Genomic DNA, 25,248 nt, shown 5'->3' with positions numbered 1-25,248 from the left:
TCAACCTTTTTTTTTTCTTTGGGATGAATTACTTTTATGGTATTTCAAGTTGTTATAAAACATAAACCTGGATGATGGCAGTAGTGTCCTAATTGGTCTATTTGGCTGCAGATTCTCCCATCTGCACTACCAGGCACACACTTCTGTGTGATTAATCATATTAAATTGCAGTTCTCACTGAATCACCTTCTTGCTTTAGAAATGGGGTTTGCTAACTAAATATTTGCTCCATTGAATTGATTAAGGAGGTAAATGTGTATGTGTGTCTACATAAAAATAGAGAGCTATGTTTTCACTGCATCAAGAGAGTATATTTTTCACTAAATTTATAACCAATGTTCTTAACAGTCCATTATGCGAATAGCTGTTTTTCACATTATTTTTTTCCTCCCAAGTGATAAATTTCTTGTTGACCTTACAAAGAATCCTCAGATGGTCAAAGATTACATATGCACATCCTGGGGTATTATCTCTAGAAGATGCATGGATCATAAAAAGTTACTTGAAATGTCTTAAGATTTTAGTGTGGGTGACTGTGTTATGTATTGATGTGTGTTTAAGTATATATCTTTATGTCACATTCATATGACTTTTCTAACCCTTCATCCTAACACTGAGTTTGTCCCCAAAATGCAGATAGAATTGCAATTTTTAGCTTTAATTGTTTAACTATTCTCTTACTGAAAAAAAAAGATGTAAGCAAAAACAAAATTGAAAAATAAGTGTGAAAATTTATGAAACAACTATTTTCATATATTAGATATCATGTAGAACAAAAGTCTGATCACTTAGAGCAAGAAATCACATGAGACAATTCTTAAAATGGCTCTGGTTTTCTATCTGAAAAAACTTTCCTGAAAGGGAAAAATGATTCAGTGCGGAATTTTGCAATTTTACTGAGATAAAGAAAGAAATACAGATTTTGAGGCAAAACACAAAGTCACCTTTACCATGTAGATTAACACACTCGCAGATGCTAGGACTAGGGTCATGAACACCTTGGAGGAAATGACAGTACTTTTGTGGATCTTATCAACTGAAAAGTAGAGCAATGAAACTTATGCAAAGATTATAATCAATTAGATATAGCTCCAGCAATGAAAGATGATTTTTCTCTCTATTAAACCCATTGGCAAAAATGATTATACAGTTACAATATGATACAAAAATGATAAATTATTATAAGAAAAATATGAAAACAATGGGAAGGGAAACTGAAGATATGAAAAAGAGATTAATGTGAAGATATAGAGCTGAAAACATAATGCCTAAAAGGGGAAAATTACTCAAATTAACATCAATATACACATGATAGTAGAAAACATGAACTAATTTAAATTCGTAAAGAGAGAAGCTCTTTAAACTGAGGCTCAGAGAAGAAAAAAGTTCTAAAGTAGTCTTAGCATATGTGTAATTAAAACCTAAAAAGAGCAAGAGAGAACAAAACCGTACCTGAAGTTTCTCTAGCTGTGATATAGTCTACAAACTCACAGATCCAAGAAATATAAGAAGATATTGATGATGATAATAACAATACATCAAGATATATTATAATTACATCGTTGAAAACCAGAAACATTGAAAATAAGTAATACAAAGAAAGTGTTAAAGACTCCAAAAAGGAAGGACTAGAAAATAATAAAAGTTTTGATTAAGAAAACTTTTGTTAGAAAGTGGTATTCAATCCCTAAAAAACAAATATCAAATGTCTTCTTTGATATAATGAGAGCAACTATGAACAGAGCAAGGAGGAAGAGCAGGAAGAAAAGACTAACATTTAACAGAGTCATGAGATGGGAGGGAAAGGGAGAGAAAAGGGAAATTGCATGGAAATGAAGGGAGACCCTCATTGCTATACAAAATTACATATAAGAGGTTGTGAGGGGAATGGAAAAATAAACAAGGAAAGTAATGAATTACAGTAGATGGGGTAGAGATAGAAGAAGGGAGGGGAGGGGAGGGGAGGGGGGATAGAAGGGGATAGGAAAGTTAGCAGAATACAACAATTACTAATTGGGCATTATGTAAAATTGTGGATGTATAACCGACGTGATTCTGCGATCTGCATTTGGGGTAAAATTGGGAGTTCATAACCCACTTCAATCTAATGTATGAAATATGATATGTCAAGAGCTTTGTAATGTTGTGAACAACCAATAAAAAAATAAAAAATTAAAAAAAAAACAATAAAAGCTAACCAGAACAGTAAAAAAAAAAGTGGTATTCAAAAAGCAGCATCAAGATGTCTATAATATACTTTAAAATTATTTATCATGACCAATTGTTTCTCAGAATATTTTCATAAAGAAAGAAAGTAGAGATATTAATCAATTTTCCAAACATTTGAAAACTGAATAACAAAGTTCTAAAAAAGAATTCAAAAGTTCAAAATACAATTACAAAAAAACAGCTCTTCAGGAATGATAGTAAGCTTTTTAACTAAATGGAAAAAAAAAAGCACAAACACAAAACAACATATCCAAGATACAGTGATTAGGAGAAAATGTATGCATTTCTTTCTGTTTTTGAGAAGGTATGGGAGGTGGAGTAATGCAACCAAGTTGACTCTAACCCTAAGGATGTCCAAAACCTAATCTCAGAATTTGGAAAAATTTTTTTTTACATAATAAGATTATGTGATTAAATTAATAGCTTTGTGATAAATTCTTCTGGGTTATCTAGGTTGGCTTAATATAATAGCAATAGTCTTTATTAATAAAAGAGGGGGACAGGAGAGTCAGGTCAGCTTGAGCAAGACTCAACCACCCATTGCTAGTTTTAAACATTGAAGAAACCACAAGCCAAAGGATATGGGAAGCTTCTAGAAACTGGAAAAGATGAGAGAGTGGGACAATTTACAACCTCAAGTAGAAATTCAGCCCTTCCCTGGACTAGATGACAGTCCAGTGAGCTTTGGACTCTAGCCTCCAAAAACTGTAATATGTTTATTTTGTTTTAAACTACTACATATGTGGTAAATTATTCGAGCAACAAAGAGAGACTGATACAGCGGTTTCATAATTTTTGTCATAGAATATTTATTAATATAAAAATAGGTTTCAAACAAGTGGAAATGTGCTCTAAGAAGCATAAAATAATTCTGAAGATATATGGGAAAGTTATTTCCACCTTCTCACTTTTTGACAATGTTAAAGTGTAGAAATGAACAACAATATAATAATTGAGTTTTTTGTTGTTTGTTCAGTTTGGTTTTTATTTGTTTAGGTACCAACTTGAAGAAAGGTGTATAAAATTGAGGAATTTTCTAGAAGAAGAAATGTATAATGCTGCAGTCTGGCTGGGCACAAAATCACAAGCCACTCAAGCAGGAACAAACTTTATTCCTGAAACTCCCGCAAATGCCATGCACTCTCCCGGGAAATATGCAGAACCACACACACAGTGTTCTCCCCGGGCCACACTACACCAACAAACAAATCCCTCCTCCAGAAATCTCTTGTATCGCACTTCCCCAACCAGTGGGAACTCTCCGGGAGTCCCACTAGAGCTCCAAAGTAGCAGGCCAAGGTGGACAACAGGGGTCTAATATCCATTTGAATGCAGATTTTAACATAATCATATCATCTCAATGGCTTGCTGGCATCACCTTTCAACCAAAAATGCCTTACATGATTCCTACTTGGCTATGGCTCTCAGCAGTATAAGAATAAATTTTATGAAGAACATCCTATTGTCCTTCCAGCAGTCATTCTAAAGAGTTTCAATTATGTGAGATACGTGACTATTTTGAGTCGTTTATGTTGGAGATGAAATTGAGAGAGCACACTTCCTACTTCCTTGTTATGTAGGGATCCTAAATTTCAAATAGCTCTGTCAACTCCAGAGGCTTATCTTGAACAGAACTGGTTTAGATTATGAATTTAAAGTGGATAAACACAAACTACTGTTCCTGAGTTCTTAATTTTTCAATCTATATCTACCATACAGAGCTCAAGAGTTAACAACTAGAATCAACAAATGGGACTTACTCAAACTAAAAAGTTTTTTCTCAGAAAAAGAAACAATAAGAGAGATAAACAGGGAGCCTACATCCTGGGAACAAATCTTTACTCCATAAACTTCAGATAGAGCCCTAATATCCAGAGTATACAAAGAACTCAAAAAATTAGACAATAAGATAACAAATAACCCAATCAATAAATGGGCCAAGGACCTTAACAGAAACTTCTCAGAGGAGGACATACAATCAATCAATAGGTACATGAAAAAATGCTCACCATCGCTAGCAGTCAGAGAAATGCAAATCAAAACCACCCTAAAATACCATCTCACTCCAGTAAGATTGGCAGCCATCATGAATTCCAACAACAACAAGTGCTGGAGAGGATGCGGGGAAAAGGGCACATGTGTTCATTGTTGGTGGGACTGCAAATTGGTGCAGACAATTTGGAAAGCAGTATGGAGATTTCTTAGAAAGCTGGGAATGGAACCACCATTTGACCCAGTTATTCCCCTTCTTGGTCTATTCCCTAAAGACCTAATAAGAGCATGCTACAGGGACACTGCTACATCAATGTTCATAGCAGCACAATTCACGATAGCAAGATTGTGGAACCAACCTAGATGCCCTTCAATAGATGAATGGATAAAAAAAATGTGGAATTTATACACAATGGAGTATTACTCTGCATTAAAAAATGACAAAATCATAGAATTTGGAGGGAAATGGATGGCATTAGAGCAGATTATGCTAAGTGAAGCTAGCCAATCCCTAAAAAACAAATGCCAAATGACTCCTTTGATATAAGGGGAGTAACCAAGGACAGGTTAGGGACAAAGAGCTTGAGAAGAAGATTAACATTAAAAAGGGATGAGAGGTGGGAGGGAAAGGGAGTGAGAAGGGAAATCACATGGAAATGGAAGGTGATCCTCAGGGTTATACAAAATTACATATAAGAGGAAAGGAGGGGTAAGACAAGATAATACAAGTGGAAGAAATGATTTACAGTACAGGGGGTAGAGAGAGAATGGGGGAGGAGAGGGGAGGGGAGGGGGGATAGTGGAGAATAGGATAGACAGAAGAATACATCAGACACTAGAATGGCAATATGTAAATCAATGGAAGGGTAACCGATGTGATACAGCAATCTGTATACGGGGTAAAATTGGGAGTTCATAACCCACCTGAATCAAACTGTGAAATATGATATATTAAGAACTATGTAATGTTTTGAACGACCAACAATAAAAAAAGAGGAATAACAAATAAAAAATGTAATAAAATAAAATGGATAAACACAAACTACTGTTCCTGAGTTCTTAATAATTTTTCAATCTATATCTACCATACAGAGAATATTCAATAGAAGAAATGTCTATAGAGAACTAAGTAAAACTGTATAATATCAGTGAAATTTAAAATCAGCCTTTGGTCACCTTTATTTGTCCCTAAGGGCTCCTGTTCTGACCATAAAAATATATCCATCAGATCTTCGACTTTCTGATTATCAGTCATAAATTAACTGGCATCCTCAGATGCTACACTGGGAAACTCAACACCACCTTCCTCTGGAGGCCAAGCTTCTGATGAGCCTTTCCCAGTCAACAATGGTCTATGGCAGGATCCTAAACCAAACTGGTTTCCAGGAGGACTGGTAATTTTCTGATGATCACGTCTGTCTCAAGGACTTGGTTAAAACTTTCTTCAAATTACATTGTACTAAAAACATCTTCTTCACTTCTTTGCTTTTCCCCCTTTTCTTTATTTTTGTTCTTCACAAATGACAGAAACATATTACATCTAAGTCTCTCCCACTCCTTCCAGTTCCTACCCTATATCCCCAAGTAAGTGTCTTACCAAATCCTGGTGTATATATTTTGAAAACCTCAGTTAATGTACCTCTCCACAATTTGCCACCCAATCCTCATTGTGATTAATAATAGTAATGAATATATGTATTGAAACATCTGTAAAAGCTACTACCTAAAGCTCAATTTAAAAATGAAATAAAGCAGATAAAATTAAAGGTGACAACAAGAAAAATATCATCAAGGAATAACAAAAAATTTCAGTAACAACATCAATGAAAAATAAAAGTGCATATTCTCATTTAATTGATCTCATGAAATTTTGTTCCTTCACAATGAGCAAGTTACATGTTAGCAAGCTTCTATTTCAAATTTTTATTCAGAGAACAATGGTCAAAAGCATGAGGTAAGGCAAGTAAAAGTTAAAATACATAAACACATGAGGTGGTGGGGAATTGTGCATAAGTCCATGAATAGTTTTATCTATTTCTATATCATTAGTGATAGAAAATGAATTTAACAAGATGTATTTAACTCCCTATTAAGTTGACCATGCATTTCAATGTGACAGAGTCTAAGATATATAAAAATTCTTAGAGTTTATTAAACTTAAAATATAGCTATTTTAATCTACACTTATTATATGATTCATGAAAGACACTATAATGTAAGTTATCTGTGCTCAAACTCTACTCTGGTTTTGAATTAAGCAACTTAAACCTCATTACTCTGTTCATGTTCCTTAAGATATCATTAAGTTATTTCTATGGTACAATTAACTTTATTCTGACTAGCCATAAAGAGCTTACCTTATATTATGGGACTTATAAAGGGTGCCACATTAGACAATGTATCAATTTAACTTTTCAATTTTTAAAATGTTCTATGTGTGATTTAAATGAAAACAGCGTTATACACAGAGTCTTTAAAGTCAAATTTCCATGTTGAAAGATACAAGAAACACCGAGAATGTCTTAGCTAAGTGCTCTAATTTTTATCCTCTTTTTCTATCTGATACAAAAAATGCTGCCATTGTGTTTAATATGTTTTATGAAAGGATGGTGTTTCTATTAAAATGCAAATATAAACTCTGAAATCTTTTCATATTTAAGCTTCAATATAAATGAATTTATTTGAAGCATGCAAATTGACCTCTATATCCTACAAATTTTGCAAAGAATAGTGAGAAAATAGTACAAAGAATAGATTGATCAGGAAATGTGGGATTAGAATCCTCTGCAAGAAAACCTGGAGCTCATCCCACACATTACAAAAGTGAGTATTGTGCATGGTAGAAACATATTGCCATCAGATATCTCCTTAATTTTGTTGTCCAAGGATTTTCCTATTGCTGACAAAATAAAAATCAGTGTTTCTTCACAATATTGTATGGTTTTAAATATTCTGCCATGTCTAATGTAGTATCAATAACAGAGTCCAAAAATGTTTCTCCAATATTTCTAATCTTTTCTGCTTTCTAATAAACCTATAAAGATTTACCTGGACACACTGATACAAACAAAGAGGCTTTGGTTTTATTTCCAAAGTAGTTATTGGCCTCTGAATGAATCCCAGTGATGTGTGGGGCTTTAGGATGAGCTCCAAAATGATACAGTTCAATCTTAACGGTTGTGAGTTTTATCAATGTCCCTCATGTAGAAGTAGCTCATTAATTCTAAGGGCTGCATGACATTCTAATAAGTGAACAGATTATAATTTATTTACCCATGCTACTGTTTATAAATGCAAAATGTTTTTGTGTTTCTTGCTTCTATTTCCTGTGAATAATAATCAATGAGCATGTTTGTATGTGTATATGATACCCATGCATCTCTTTCTTTCTTTTTTTCTTTGTCTTTTTTTGTGAGATTCATGCTTAGGAATGAAAATGCTGGGTAATGCAACACATATATTTGGTACTGATAGATTGTCTTTGAATGTTACATAGTAAAAGTAACCAAAATTTTTCCACATCATCAGTATATGAGAACAACATTTGCCACAAAATCTGACAACATGTATCACCAGCATTTGGAGTCTCTTTAGATTTTTAAACCTTCTATGATCTAATCAGAGTTATCTCATAGGGTTTTGTTTTAATTGTTTTATTTTTTTTTTTTGCTTTTTTTATTGTTGGTTGTTTAAAACATTACATAGTTCTTGATATATCATATTTCACAGTTTGATTCAAGTGGGTTAGGAACTCCCATTTTTACCCCGTATACAGATTGCAGAATCACATCAGTTACACTTCCATTGATTTACATATTGCCATTCTAGTGTCTGTTGTATTCTGCTACCTTTACTATCCTCTACTATCCCCCCTCCCTTCCCCTCCTCTTTTCTCTCTCTACCCCCTCTACTGTAATTCATTTCTCCCACTTGTATTATTTTTCCCTTTCCCCTCAATTCCTCTTGTATGTAATTTTGTGTAACCCTGAGTGTCTCCTTCCATTTCCATGTGATTTCCCTTCTCTCTCCCTTTCCCTCCCACCTCTCATCCCTGTTTAATGTTAATCTTCTTCTCATGCTCTTTGTCCCTACTCTGTCCTTAGTTATTCCCCTTATATCAAAGAAGACATTTGACATTTGTTTTTTAGGGATTGGCTAGCTTCACTTAGCATAATCTGCTCTAATGCCATCCATTTCCCTCCAAATTCTATGATTTTGTCATTTTTTAATGCAGAGTAATACTCCATTGTGTATAAATTCCACATTTTTTTTATCCATTCATCTATTGAAGGGCATCTAGGTTGGTTCCACAATCTTGCTATCGTGAATTGTGCTGCTATGAACATCGATGTAGCAGTGCCCCTGTAGCATGCTGTTATTAGGTCTTTAGGGAATAGACCAAGAAGGGGAATAGCTGGGTCAAATGGTGGTTCCATTCCCAGCTTTCCAAGAAATCTCCATACTGCTTTCCAAATTGGCTGCACCAATTTGCAGTTCCACCAACAATGAACAAGTGTGCCCTTTGCCCCACATCCTCACCAGCACTTGTTGTTGTTTGGCTTCATACTGGCTGCCAATCTTACTGGAGTGAGATAGTATTTTAGGGTGGTTTTGATTTGCATTTCTCTGACTGCTAGCGATGGTGAGCATTTTTTCAGGTACTTGTTAATTGATTGTATGTCCTCCTCTGAGAAGTGTCTGTTCAGGTCCTTAGCCCATTTGTTGATTGGGTTATTTGTTATCTTATTGTCTAATTTTTTGAGTTCTTTGTATACTCTGGATATTAGGGCTGTATCTGAAGTGTGAGGAGTAAAGATTTGTTCCCAGGATGTAGGCTCCCTGTTTATCTCTCTTATTGTTTCTTTTTCTGAGAAAAAAACTTTTTAGTTTGAGCAAGTTCCATTTGTTGATTCTAGTTATTAACTCTTGTGCTATGGGTGTCCTATTGAGGAATTTGGAGCCTGACCCCAATGTATGTAGATCATAGCCAACTTTTTCTTCTATCAGACGCTGTGTCTCTGATTTGATATCAAGCTCCTTGATCCATTTTGAGTTAACTTTTGTGCATGGCAAGAGAAAGGGATTCAGTTTCATTTTGATGCAAATGGATTTCCAGTTTTCCCAGCACCATTTGTTGAAGATGCTATCCTTCCTCCATTGCATGCTTTTAGCCCCTTTATCAAATATAAGGTAGTTGTAGTTTTGTGGATTGGTTTCTGTGTCCTCTATTCTGTACCATTGGTCCACCCGCCTGTTTTGGTACCAGTACCATGCTGTTTTTGTTACTATTGCTCTGTAGTATACTTTGAAGTCTGGTATCGCTATACCACCTGATTCACACTTCCTGCTTAGCATTGTTTTTGCTATTCTGGGTCTTTTATTTTTCCATATGAATTTTATGATTGTTTTCTCTATCTCTACAAGAAATGCCGTTGGGATTTTGATTGGCATTGCATTGAACCTATAGAGAACTTTTGGTAATATCGCCATTTTGATGATGTTAGTTTTGCCTATCTATGAACAGGGTATATTTTTCCATCTTCTAAGATCTTCTATATCTCTCTTTAGGGTTCTGTAGTTTTCATTGTATAAATCTTTCACCTCTTTTGTTAGGTTGATTCCCAAGTATTTTATTTTTTTTGAGGATATTGTGAATGGAGTACTTGTCCTCATTTTCATTTCAGAGGATTTCTCATAGGGTTTTAATTTACATTTTCTTGGTGGCGGTAATTACTTTCTTTTGTAAAGTGCCTATTTAAGGATTTGCCAATTTTAAATATTTGTTTAACTTTCATTTCTGATTTAAAGTAAAGAAAATGTTCAGAAACATTATTCTAAGCAAAATATTAGTAAATTTTGGCAATATATAAGAAAACACAATACCATTTGTATTATTAGAAAACAATAAATTTGATTCTAATCTGGAAAACTAAAAAAAAATGTCATCATATAAAAAAAGAGTTTTTAATAAAATCCAACATCAAATCATGATAAAGGTATTAACAACTTAACAAAATTGAATTTCACAAGCTGTAAAAGATATATTCCTTATAAATTAAGAAAAAAAATTCCAGTATCACACCTGCTTTGTGAATGTCATGATAATATCAGAAAAATGTCCTCACTAGAAAATACATTTAAAACAACCATTATTTTCAGATAATATTATCTATATAAAAATATTAAAAATATACCAAAACATTTATACTGGTAAGTATTACTCTTTAAGTGTTAGTTGTGTTTCTGTTAATAAAGAATATATACTTAAAGAATACTTTAATGGCAATAAGTAATATCTGCAATTAAAATGTAACACTATTCAAAACACTTGTACGCAAAAATTATACGAAAGACATTAAAAGTACTTATTATGTATTAAATATAGTAATTATGCTAACTATTGTTAGTGTACATTTTCCTAATTTTTATCTATATTTAAATAAAGTGCAATAAAAATTTCTATCAGCATTTTGAAAATAACTTGACAGAAGAATAAGATACTCAGGAGCAAATAGACAAGAAGTTCCTGAAGAAGATGGTAGAAATATTTACCATTTTAATTTTTTTTATTATTTGCTCATGTCAATACAATGATCTTTACATATCATACATTTGATTCAAATGGGGTATGAATTCTCATTTTTTCCACATGTACAGGTTGCAGGATCACATTGTTTATACGGCCACTTATATACATACAGTAATACTAGTGTCTATTGTATTCTGCTGCCCTTCCTATCCCCTCCTCCCCTCAATTCCCCTCCCATCACTTCTCTCTGCCCAATCTACTGTGACACATTTCTCTCTCTTTTTTTTTCTCCCCCTCACATCATCATACATGTATTTTGTGTAATTGATGAGAGTCTCCTTCCATCTTCGGTGCAATTCCCCTTCTCCTTCCCATTCCCTCCCACCTCTCTTCCCTATTTAGTAGTAATCTTCCTCTCATGCTCTTCCTCCCTATTCTATTTTGAGTCACCCCCCTTATATCAGAGAAAACATTCAGCATTTGTTTTTTAGGGACATTAGCATTTGTTTTTAATGCTAACTTCACTTAGCATAATCTGCTCTAATGCCATCCATTTCCCTGAAAATGCCATGATTTTGTTATTTTTAGTGCTGAGTAATATTCCATTGTGTATAAATGCCACATTTTTTTATCCATTCATCTATTGAAGGGCATCTAGTTTGGTTCCACAGTCTAGCTATTGTGAGTTGTGCTGCTATGAATATTGATGTGGCTGTGTCCCTGTAGTATGCTCTTTTTAGATCTTTTGGGTATATTCTGAAAGGGGAATAGCTGGGTCAAATGGTAGTTTCATTCCCAGCTTTCTACATACTGTTTTCCAAATTGGCTGCACCAATTTGCAGTTTCACCAACAATGTACAAGTGTACCTTTTTCCCCACATCCTCACCAGCACTTCTCTGATTGCTAGAGATTGTGAGCATTTTCTCGTGTATTTGTTGATTGATTGTATATCCTCCTCTGAGAAGTGTCTGTTCAGGTCCTTGGCCCATTTGTTGATTGGATTATTTATTTATTTATTTTGTTTAATTTTTTTAGTTCTTTGTATACTCTAGAAATTAGAGCTCTATCTGAAGTGTGAGGGGTAAAAATTTGTTCCCAGGATGAGGATCCCTATTTACCTCTCTTATTGTTTCTCTTGCTGAGAAAGAACTTTTTTAATTTGAATACATCCCATTTGTTGATTCTTGATTTTAACTCTTCTGTGATAGGTGTCCTATTAAGGAATTTGGAGCCCAACCCCAGGAGATGGAGATTAGGGTCAACTTTTTCTTCTGTTAGATGCAGAGTCTCTGGTTTGATTCCTAGATCCTTGATCCATTTTGAGTTAACTTTTGTGCATGGTGAGAAAAAGGGATTCAATTTCATTTTGTTGCATATGGTTTTCCAGTTCTCCCAGTACCATTTGTTGAAGATGCTATTCTTTCTCCATTGCATGCTTTTAGCACCTTTGTCTAATATAAGGTAGTTGTAATTTTGTGGATTGGTCTCTGTTTCCTCTATTCTATACCATTGGTCTACCCTCCTGTTTTGGTACCAGTACCATGCTGTTTTTGTTACTATTGCTCTGTAGTATAGTTTAAAATATGGTATCATGGGGCTGGGGATGTGGCTCAAGTGGTAGCGCGCTCGCCTCGCATGCATGTAGCCTGGGTTCAATCCTCAGCACCACATACAAACAAAGGTGTTGTGTCCGCCGAAAGCTTAAAAAAAAAAATTCTCTCTCTCTCTCTCTCTCTCTCTCTCTCTCTCTCTCTCTCTCTCAAACAAACAAACAAATAAATCTGGCATCGCTATACCACCTGTTTCACTCTTCCTGAGAATTTTGAGAAAGATACAGTAATTACCTTTGAGTTTTCATTGGAGTAATAGAAAAGACACCAGTGCAATACAACAGAAAAAGTTCATATATCTATAGAAACCAGCTATACAACAGAGATTGCACTGTGAGTCAGTCGCTGAGGTGAAACAATTAAACCCGCAAATGGTGCTTAAAACATAATGTCGTCAAATGAAAAAATAATAAATAGACTTTTCTCTGACCACATGTGCAAAAATCAACTCCAAATGGGTTCATAACTTAAATTTAAAAGATAATTTTAAAATGAGAAGGAAGCATATATGTATATAATTTGGGGCCAGGTAAGTGTTTCTTTAAGCATATCCAATGGCAGTAACCATAGGTGAATATACAGACATTATTAAATACACTGAAATTAAGAATTTCTCATATTCAAAACTTATCACCATAAACAAAGTGTAATTTAACATATCTAGAAAAGATATGTGTAACATAGGTAGTCTATAAAGGATTTATATGAGAATGCATAAAACATTCTTTGAATTTATAAGAAAACAAAAATAAACATTCTTTTTAAAAACATGTTTCAAAGAAAAGCTGAAAACGTGTATCAGAAGGTATGTGTATGTACAGAAACATCATGAAAATGAATAAAAATAAAACAAAGCAATAGAAAAAAACTTTAATCTATAATAGAATAGACATTAATGATTGGTATTGGTATGATCAAATATTTTGTATAACTGAAGATTAATAAGTGAACTACATAAGTTCACCTCAGAATGAGTTATGCTGAGAAATAATATTGAACAAAGCAAGTTATAAATAATGCATACAATACAGTTTTATTTATAATATGTGATCTTTAAAAGGCAAAATCTAAAATGATGTCTTTAAATTTAGATCCAAGTATATGAGTTTCCATGGAAAATTGAATAATGAGTAACAAAAAACAAGTTACTTAGTCATCTTGAAGCATGTTGAAAGATGACATCTGAAGGGAATGCATAGAAGTTTTCAAAGTTTATAGATATTTCATTTGTTAAGTGAGAGGGAAGTATATGGGTATTTATTATTTTTAGACATGAATTATTTTTTATCATGAAGAAATTCAAATTAAATTAATAGAAGAAAAACAGGTAATTTAGATATCAGAAAGTATAAGCAAAATGTATCTCAAACTGATAACTGGAATTAGATTTGTTTTCAAATTTTATTGCATATTTTTAAAAATTTTAATCATGTTTCTTTTTAACATAAACTCATATTATTAGAAATATAATATCAATAACTTTTTCTTTACAAATAACACCATTTGCTAAAATGTATCTACCTAAAGAAAAATTATCTTCTATGAATTGATACTTACTACCTGATATTTAGATACTTTGTATCTAGTAAATATGGTACTCAGGACATTTCCTAAAGTTTCTTAAAATATTCATTAAAGATTTACTTTTAATAAAATATTAATGTAAGAAAAAGAAGTTAACTGCAATAAAAATGGACAAATTATGTCACACTGTGAAATGTGATCATCCTTGCTCAAGTATGTGCTTTCTGGTGATAGAGCAATTCAACCCCAGCCTGGAAGCTGTCTCTGGAGCTCATAGAATGGAAATAAATAAACCTTCAAGAAGTACTTTGCCTTCCAGATATTCACGATTTCCTACTGTGGTTTTCTCTTTTTTTAATCATTTTATTTACTATGCATTTTCTGGTAAAAATATATTCTGGTTTTAATTTTTCACAAAACAACTACTCTAGTAAGAAAAATGAAAGTACGAATAAAACAAATTTGATAAAATGAAATACATTTTAGGTATAATCACATTTATTGAAAAATTCCATTAATTTAGAATAATAATAAATTTTTAATAATAATAATTTGGGAGAAATGCTGTAGATCTTCAACAATACATAATGCATCATCAATCTTTTCTGGGCTTTTTGCATAAGACCAGGTGTAGCTTTATCAATAGTGGCTAGATAATATGTTTATAAAATTGGGTAAACAGTGATCAATTTTTTTGCTTGATTGGTTGTATATCTTATACCATCACATCTCATAGGTATTTTTCAGCCTTACTATGTGTGTTATAAATGTCATAATCTATTGAGAGTTATTAAACGGAAGTTGTCAATGCATCAGAAAATTGCTATTATAATGTGTTTAAAACACATCTTCTTAGATATGTAGCCAATACAACATGGCCCCCCAAAACTATCCCCCCCCCAAAAAAAATACGTAACAAAGTAGAAGCCCATCAAAGTAAACATTTAAAATGTAGTAAAACTCTGTCTTTTTAGCATCGAAAATAGCTTAAAATGATAAGCAAGAAAGCTGTCTGCTTTTTAGGTTCACTTGCTTTTAGGAAAAGCTGAGCTGTATCAATACTGCCTCCCAAGCCTTCTTTCTCCTGGCCCTCCCCTTTCCAGATCTAAATTCTTCCTGCCTGAATTTCTTTGTTTATAGATTCTTTTCCCTAGGACCCCCCTACTCCTCCTCCCTGCATGCTTTCATTAGTCTCTCTAGAGAAATGGTTCCAACAGCCGGTGGGGGAGAACGCCTAATGGCTGCAGAAGTTTTTTGAGTACTAAATGGCTAAAGTAGTTATTTGGTTGAAACATTTCAAATCCCATCTGCTGGAACTGAATAGATTCATAGAATTCTAGTTTGTGGAGGTAAGACTTTATTTCTGGTTTTCTATGTAAATGTAAAACAGCAAATTCTATAAACTAAGTTGATGGAGATTCCCTCACACTGGATTGCTATATGTTGAAATATATTCAAGGATAGAAATTCACAAACAACTATTTTCTAAAATGATTTTTTTCTCAATAGCTGACTAGTTATCAATAGAAAATAAAAATACTAAAATCCAGCTTGAGTTCAGAGAGGAATTCAATTGAGTTTAAAATTGAAAATGTGGAAATTATACATACACCGTTTTATCTTCATTCATGAATTTGATATTTCTGACTTTAAAGTATTTAATTCAAGTGATTTAAAGCATTTAGCATTTCTATAGATGTTATACTAAAGAAAAAATATATTACTGAGATTCCTTGAACCTACCTAACTTTTAAATGATTTTATTAAAACCAATTCATTTCATGGTTCTGAAAAGTTTAGCTACAGTTTTCATATTGATGGTGAAATATTTTGAGCTATTCTATTCCTGTAGAGTTTTGCCCTCAGAATTACCCAGCACCTCATGGATTAACAATGATTACCACACATTTATTATTAACAATTCCCTTACATCAAGTAACTGAGTAATCAGTCTCTTTGTTGTATCTTAATCTACACATCCTACAATTAGAAACGTAAGTTATCCTGTAGGTTTATACGATGAATTGAAAATGTATTTCACTCTCTTTACTTGAATGTTGGTACACAGGGCTCCTGGAGAATATAACAGGCAAAAACTTCTTATGTGTCTATCTCATGCTTATCTTTCAATAAAGGTTAATATTGTTTTGGATTTTGATAAGAAAATGAACATTTTATGATAACTACAGGAAATGAATAGTAGTAGGCATGTAAAGCTTCAAACATGTACCTAACAGATTTATATGCAAATTTTAAAATCCTGACTCCAATTTTAAGAAATGAAGCACAATTTAAAGATGATTATAAGGAAGGCTGGGTCTATATAGCTAACTGGTAGTGTGCTAGTCTGGAGTTCATGAGGCCCTGAGTTAAAATGTGAGTACTGTAAAATAGATACGTAAGGATGGTTATAAACATTGCCAGTAATCTATTTCTATTAGTCAACACTGCACATTCCAATCTTTCAATACTCTTCTTTTTCTGGTGGGGGGGGCGGTGGTGAGAGAGGAAGCCAAATGGCAAAAGTCAGTCTTTATCAGTTAATTATAATAAATATAATGGACTAAACTCTCCAAATATAAGGCAAAGATTTGCAGTACAAAATTAAAACACACACACACACACACAACACAACCTTATCATATTCTGTCTTGAAAATATTAATTCTCAATCCAAGGATATAAATAGATACAAAGAATGGAAACTGATATTCCATATGTGACCAAAACATGTATGGAGTGACTATTGATAATGTCACAAGGAACATATTTTAAGACAAAAACTATTACAAGAGACCAGAGGTTTATGAAATAATAAAAGGTTCAATCCACCAATACATACCTATAACAGAATCCCCAAATATATAAATAAAAAACTATCAGAACTGAAAGGAGAAATAGTTTAATATCAATAGCTGGATAATTCATAATTCCAATTTCAAAAATGGGTAGCATGATTAGACATGAAATATCCCTGAAAATAGAATACCAGAACATTATCAACCAAATAGATCTAACAGAAATATATTAGACAGTCCACTCAACCCAAAGACTATTCTGCAGGATACACCACATGTTATTCTAGAAGATAAGCCTCAGTAAATTTTTGGAAATTATCTAATATGTTTTAATTATATAATAATATACTACTGGCCAACCATTTGGTCAAAAAAGATTACAAGAAAAAACAGAAAGTATTTTGAAGTTAATGAAAATTAAAATAAGACTTACCTAAATATATAAGATGCAGTGAAATCAGGAATTGGAGGTTTTTAAGGTAGGCACTATATAGCTACAAGTATCGAGATTAAAACACTAGAAGGATTTGAAAAACAATGACCTGATGCTCTGCTTAAGAATATAGTAAAAGTAAAATAAATTTAACTCAAAGCAAGCAGAATGAAAGAATAAATGGATAAAATGAGAGTGAACCTAAATTAAATAAAAAACATTAAGGAGCAACTATGAAGCCAAAAGTTGACTTTTTAATAAGATCAACGTTGACAAAGCCTGAGACAGATTGATGGGAAAAAAAAAAACAGTTAAAACTCTAATGAGTAAATCAAGAATATGGTGGATACATTGAAACTCATTTTGTATAAATTAAAATGATTAGAAAAGAATCACATAAAAATCTGTGTGTCAATTAAGTAGATAACCTGATTGTAATGTACAAAGTCATAGAAATATATGAACTACCAAACTGACTTACATCATGACAATAAGACTTGCAAAAATTTAACACACAGGTCTAGATGCCATTACTGCTGAATTCTATCCTATTTTTAAAGAATAACACCATCTATGATTAAATATTATCTTTTAAAGAAAATAAGACACCACTTCATATCTCATACTATGAGGCCATTATTTGATAGCAATCAGAGAAAAAAATCAAAAGGAAAGAAAATTATAGACCAACATTCCATGTAGGTAGATTGAATAATGCTCAATGAAATGTCAGCAAATCAAATTCTGTAACATAATTAATTAATTATATACTATATCCAAGTGGAATTTATCCCAGTAATATAAATGTTGTTTGGTATACAAATTCATTGTGTTCTATCACATTCAAAGAATGAAAGATAAAATTTTAAGATAAGTAATCATCACAGTAGATGCAGATTTTTTTAAAACAAGTCCAGCATACTTCCCAATTAAACCGCAATGAATTAGAAATAGAAGGAAACTCTTAGCCTGATCATGGGCATCTATGCAAAATCCACACAATAATGAATAATAAAACAAATAAAATTCCCCTACAGAAAGAATCAAGACAGGAATGTACTCGCTTTAAATGTCTATTCAACCCTGTACAGAAACAAATAGAATTCCAAATTGGAAAACTTAGCACATTCAATGATCACATTATTTAATACATGGAAAAATCCTAAAAACTTCATGTGCGTGCGCGCGCACACACACACACACACACACGCACACATTCTTAGAGGAAGTAAATAAATTCAAAAAATTGGAAGAAACAAATTCAACAAGAAGTTGAATTTCTAGATACCAAACACGTTACTAAGGAATATTCAGGAAATCCTCTCATAAACTGGTAGTGGAAAAATTAGATTTTACAAATTGTTTAGAATATGATCAAGCAACCTGTTAAAATGACCTCAAATTATTAAGTTCACATATAAAACACAATCTGAAGCAATCATAAGTTCACAGATATATGATTTACAGAAAGACAAATTTTTCTATTTAATAGTATTGAAATTAAAAACAAATTTAATACTAATTGAGTGAACATGTCTACTCTTTTATACTGACAAGAGATATTAGTTTGTAATCATTAAAATGTATGGTTTTATATTTTGGAGAACATTGTGAAATTCTCTAAAATCTCTAATCTAAAAGAGTTAAAAGAACAGAATACTACAATTTATGTAGTAAATCATTAGTCTATAACCATTTTTGTAAATTTTCATGTTTATACATTGTGTATATGATAATTTTATAAATTTACAATGTATTAAAATTTTGGTAATACTAAAGAATTCCAAAGAAAAATATTTTGAAATTTATTACTCCCAACTTAAAAAAATTAAAAGTTTAATGACCAAATAAAGAATATAGTGGGAACATTGCAAGTCATCTTGCAGAAATAAAAAGATTAAAAAAGAATCACATGAAAATTGTATGTCAATAAAGTAGATATCCTAGTTATAATGGCCAAAGTTATAGAAATGCTTAAACTAGAAGATCAATAAGTTTGGTCAGAGGCTAGTAATGGAGCATCTTAGGTGCTATTGTTATTGGAAAGTAATCACCTATCAGTGCATCCATTTATAAAATTTAAATTCTAGAGTTGATTTAAAAATATCTTATTAATAAAATTCAATAAAACATTTTTAGGAATTTGTTTATTAAATAAAGTTTTGGAATGAATACATCAATGTAGAATTTATATATATAATATATCCATACAGAATAGTCATTCAAATTTAAATTTGTTATTCTTTATATTAGTATGATTTGATATCTTGAGCTGCAAGAATTTAATGACAGCCAGGCTTGGTGGCACTCACCTGTAATTCCAGCAACTGGAGAGGCTGAGGCAGAAGGAGGCAAGTTCAAAGTCAGCTCAGTAACTTAGTGACACCATAACTTAGCAAGGCATTGTCCCAAAATAAAAAAGTCTAAAACGGGCTAGGGTTGTGGTTAAGTTGTTACACACCACCGGGTTGAATCCCTCATACCAAAACAAAATAAAACAAAAAAAAACAAATTAAGTTTAACCTATTTAATATAACCTATGAACCTTTGAGAAGAACTGTGGGTTAATAATGAAGGAACAGATCTACATTTGTCAGTCAATCCATAGTTACAGGGAAGTGACTATTAGAAAAATCAGTTGATTTGCTCATTAGAAACAAATTCTTATTTACTGGGTTCATTCCAAAGATGGTAACCACATACTCCCCAGCGGCCATGGTGGGATTATTTCCTTTACAATCATTCTGAACTGTGGTCTTAACAAATCATATAGTGATATTTATTGCCCAAATTGGATGTATTCCCCATATACTAATTATATCCATCACAAATGAAAATCTTCTAGTTCAATTATATTCTTACTACTGAGGAGTTGTAGGAGAATTGTTTTTATTTGTTTTACTTTTTATATAGTATCTAATTTTATTCCTTCTTAATAATTATTATAATAAAAAATAAGCACTAAACAGATCAATTTGATATAAAAAATGAGGGATTTGACAGAGCTAGTGTGTATTATGCCCCTCAATGAAAATATAATAATTTTAACACCTTTTATCATATCATGCATTTTGCCTACCTATTTAAAGAAATAAAATATAAGGGAACCTGTGGATGAGCTCCAATTTTAAAACATTTAAATGTGATTTTCATAGATGTAAATGAAATTATTATTTTCTTCTGATATAACAGATATTCATCCTTATGAAACTTCTTGTTCTATCTAATGAAATTACAGAATAATCAAGAGGTTTCTTATCGAACAAAACAAAAGTTAATTTTGCTTTTAATTTTTTTTTGTATCGTTAGAGTTTACTAAATAAACTCAAGTCTTCCTGCCTGTATGAAACATATTTTATGCTTCTAAGAACTAACTAAATACAAAGTTGTGAAGAATAAGAACTCTTCTTTTGTAAAATTACCAAATCCTAAAATGAGATATACTCGGTGATAGTCAAATCTATTCTATAATCATATTGCTTTACATGAATGTAGATGTTTAGGGGAAAAAAATCTGTGCATTGTACATAGGTCTCAAGGAGCTTCTACATAGACAAAACTGCAGGTTCCAAAGATCAGATAATGGTTTTGTGTAGTGATCAGCCTAAGAGGGATATCTGACTAAAATTCTAGAGTCATTCTTTCTGTGTGGTATGTATGCATGTATGCATGTATAATGCTGCAAGTAAAAGACCCTCCTAAGGAGCAATGCAAAAATGACCAATGCCACAATTGAAAAACTCTACATCACAGTTTTTGAGCTGTGGTCATTTTGTTCTACAGTCCTGCCTGTATTGCAACGATCTCCCCATTTCAACAGAGGCATCCTTCATCTTAAGTGTTTATGCAAATCCACTCATAATGTACAATCTTTCTGGACTTACAATTATCAAACTAAAAAACATTGATTTACAGCAAACTGTATACAAGTAATGTAGAGGCGATTAATCTCTCTATTATTGTTCATTTGTTGCTATGGAAATTCTGCTTCTCTTCAGGGCTATTAGTAAACATTATATTGAGATTGCTGCCAATGACAGAATCAGTCTTGGCAAACTCTGCCACAAATGCAAAACAGCATTATCACAGTCATGCTCTGCCAGGCCTATCCACATCAGCACGATTTCATTTCAATAAAAAGCAAAATTTATTCCTTTTACAGAACACACTGATATAAAATTGACTACACATTGGTATTGGGAATGTGCACAGTTAAAGATGTATAAGGATTTTAAAATTCAAATATTTTAAATGAAGTTTTATGTATAGATTCCTACTAAGGTTGTATATTTCACAGACTAATGAACCCTGGCTACATTTCTTGATTTTCAAACTTAAAATATTTTTCTTTAATTTTTAGATGCTGTGATAAAATAATGTTAATTTTTGAATGAAAATGAATGCTACACCTCATATATTAACTTGGAAGGAGAAGCAGAGCCCACATAATCACATGCAACACATTTGGTTACATTTGACTAAAGTGACATGTGGGACATATGTGCAGTAGTTTACCCTTTTCTATTAGAACTCATAAAATGTTTACATAAATGCCTTTCACTTGTGCATGAGATGAAGAAAAATAGTTTTGATTACCATGAAGTATATAATCATTATTGCTTAATGACAGGGATGCATTCTGATAGATGTCTATAGACAATTTTGTTGTTGCAAAAACCATATAATGTCCTATAAAACCTAGTTAGTATAGCCTGCTATATCTCTAGGCTATATGGTATACACACACACACACACACACACACATCACACATGCACACACACACACACATAGATACACACACAAACATAGACAGATATATATTTACATCTATACATATGCATATGATATACACACTATATATACACAACTATATATACACACATACATAATGTGTGTGTGTGTATATATATATATATATATATATATATATATATAGTATAGCCCATTATTTCTAGGATTATGATGAACAAACAACTTTAAATTAAATCAAACATGAGAGAAGATTATGCAATCAAGAGAAACCATAAACATAAGATGTTTGAGACTGCTCACAGTGTAATGCAATATACTGTTTTACAGCACACATTCTTGATAAGTGGAAGGAATACCCTCTAAAATAGTGATAAAATGCATAATATAGAAAATTCATAAGCCATTAATGATCATTTTCATCATTACCAATTATCACACGCTGTAAATGATTGTATGTGTTGTTTTGTACAACTGGCAGAGCAGTAGGTTTGTTAAACAAACATAGTCACAAATACCTCAGGATACATTGCACTATGACATTGGGATCTCTACAACATCCTTAGGTGTTGGGACTTTCTCAGCTTCATTATAATCTTCAGGACCAACATTGTTCATACAATTTGTTGCTGACAAAAACACCATTATTTGGCACATGAGTGTATTTAGCTCTCAAAGAAGCTAGTTTTAATAAAATTAGTCTATTAATAGGTATGGATTAATCCTAAGTCATTTGAACTAAAAGGTCTAACATATCTTGTTATGTATCATTGGGAGATCCTTGTTATAATTGCCATCTTATAAAGTATTCTTTGAATGTAAGATAATATGCAATAATCTCAAGTTGCTAAGTTCAATGTATTGGAGAAATAATAGCATTAATTTAATTGTCTTGGTGCTTTTAATAATGATAAGAAAGAGAGCTAATATTTTGTGAACTTGTGATGAAATTTAAATTAGCTAAATTATTAAGTGTATAGTAATGTTCTTCAGTGCCATCCATTCATTCACTCATTCATTTTTAAACACATATTTAACAGTCTACTTTAGATTCCTTTTAAGAATGAAAAATGAATTAGATCCATGGCCTGCACTTAAAGAACGAGTGACTAGTGGAGTGAGAGATAGACCAGTTAAATAATTAGTGAATTAATCTTTTGACAAGAGTTTTACCCAGGTTAATCTTTATTTAAATAGTTCAAATGAATAATTGAGTAATAAATTCAAACTATCTGAGATACTTTGTTAGTTGATCATTTCATTTCTTTTCTAAAAATATTTGGAAGTTAATAAAAGATATTATTTTTTAAGTTTTTAGGGAAAATTTTAGAGTAAATTGATCTAGCATTTCAGATCAGCATAACAAAGCAACTGATCTTCCTCATTTAACATTAGTTTTACTCAGTAACATTGTGTTTATCTAAATACTGACCCCGAGGTATAAAGCATTACATAATATTTTCTGTTTTTTGTAAATCAATATAATTCATTTTTACATTGACAGATCATATAAATTACAGTGGTCAGAAGGAACTTCATAAATATCAATTGAAGTTCTAAATAACCACTCTAAATGTTTTAATTCATTACAGTTAATGAAAGATGGTAGATTTGAAAAAGAATTCACATTGAATGTAGATATAGTCATTTGTTCTGTTCACTAAATCATTGTTATCACACTTGCATGAATCTTTCCACTTTAACATATTAATCCAAAAATCAGAGATTTAAGAATTTTTGTCAAGTAATGCACTAAACTTAAAAACTATGCTTTTAAATGTTTTATGTCATCAATTATCATATTTTATAATTTTCAAGTCTTAAAGCAGTATGCATTTAAGAACTTTGGTCATCTACTCTTGTAATCTAATGATTTATATCTCAGTTAATTGTAGTTAATTGATAAAATACAACTATTGCTTTATACTTTGTAAATACTATTAAAGTCATATAATTTTATGGCAATCAGATGTAAGCAAAGAGGAACAACTTCCAAGATCTAATGTGGACAGTAAAATTCATTTTCATTTATTAGGCATTAGTGCATAACAGCATTGCTAGATTTCCCAAGGTGTCCTGGAACACATTTCTTCTGGCTACATCATTATGGATATTTTGACCTTTGATCTTAATTAGGCATTCCAACTTACATAATGGAAGTCATATTTTTGGTTAGATACCACCTGTACAAGTCATTTTGCATAAATTGCTTGTAAATATAATTTTAGTGCATTAAGTAAATGGGACAGGAATGAAATTTATTATAGGCTGGTGATAAGTTGATACTAATGGTGAATGTTTCAAATGGGATAATTTTTTATGGAAATAAAGCAAGTGCATCTATGGACAGTGGTAGCTTTTTAAAACCGAAAGTCTGGCAAGCAATTTTAAATCCAAAATTTCTAATACATCTTTTTTTTGGAATTAAAGTGATAATGGTAGTAAGTAGCATTGAAATTGCAAAAACAAAAGTAAATGTTGAAATGCTAAACTGTCTAATTTTGAACAGGCTTAATGGATCCTATACAGTGAATATTATTGAATGTCTGAAACTTTGTAGTATGATTAAGAAGAAATTTTACAAAAACAAAATAATCAAGTTATTTTAATAGTATTAAAATAATCAATATGCACATTTGCTACTTCATGTCTGAGTGATGGTAATAGTATAATTTCATTACATAGAGGAAAGGATTTACTCCTTATTTTTTATATTTCTCTATGCAAAATATTTCAAGACTTTTGATAAGCAAGCCAGTTTTTTTCACCACTATAATTGAAAGACCTAACAAAAGCAACATAAAAAAGGAAAAATGTATTTAATGCTCATGGTTTCAGAGTTCCCAGTCTATAGATGGTCAGCTCCATCAGTCCTGAGGTGGGTAGAACATCACAGCAGAGGAAAGCAGCTCAGAACATGGTGACTAAGAAAAGGGAGAGAGTTCTTGGGCAAAATATAAACCCCAAAGTCATGACCCCAATGACCTATCTACTCCAGCCACACCCTACCTGCCTACTGGATTACTATCCAGTTAATCCATTTAAGTGGGTTAATGCACTGATTAGGCTAACACTCTCATAACTCAATTATTTCATCTTTAAAGTTTTTTACATTGTATAATAAGTGAGCTTTTGGGAGATATGTCCTATGTACAGCCTAATAGCAAGCAAAAATAGTATCAGTATTCTAACTAGACCAAACTAAAGAGGAAAAGACTTGTGTTTTAAGGTTAATATTACTCAAAATATTTTTTTTGTATTCCTTTTATATTTTCCTAACATTTTCCTAGGTAAATGATTCCTAAACTTAGTACACATCAGGAAAAAAAAGTATATCAAATTTTGACACACATCAGAACAAGAAATGAGAATGTTTGCATGCA

The sequence above is a fragment of the Ictidomys tridecemlineatus genome, unplaced genomic scaffold, assembly GCF_052094955.1.
Source record: "Ictidomys tridecemlineatus isolate mIctTri1 unplaced genomic scaffold, mIctTri1.hap1 Scaffold_46, whole genome shotgun sequence".
NCBI lineage: Eukaryota > Metazoa > Chordata > Mammalia > Rodentia > Sciuridae > Ictidomys > Ictidomys tridecemlineatus.
The sequence above is the reverse complement of the archived record's forward strand: the minus strand, read 5'-3'. Positions refer to the sequence as shown.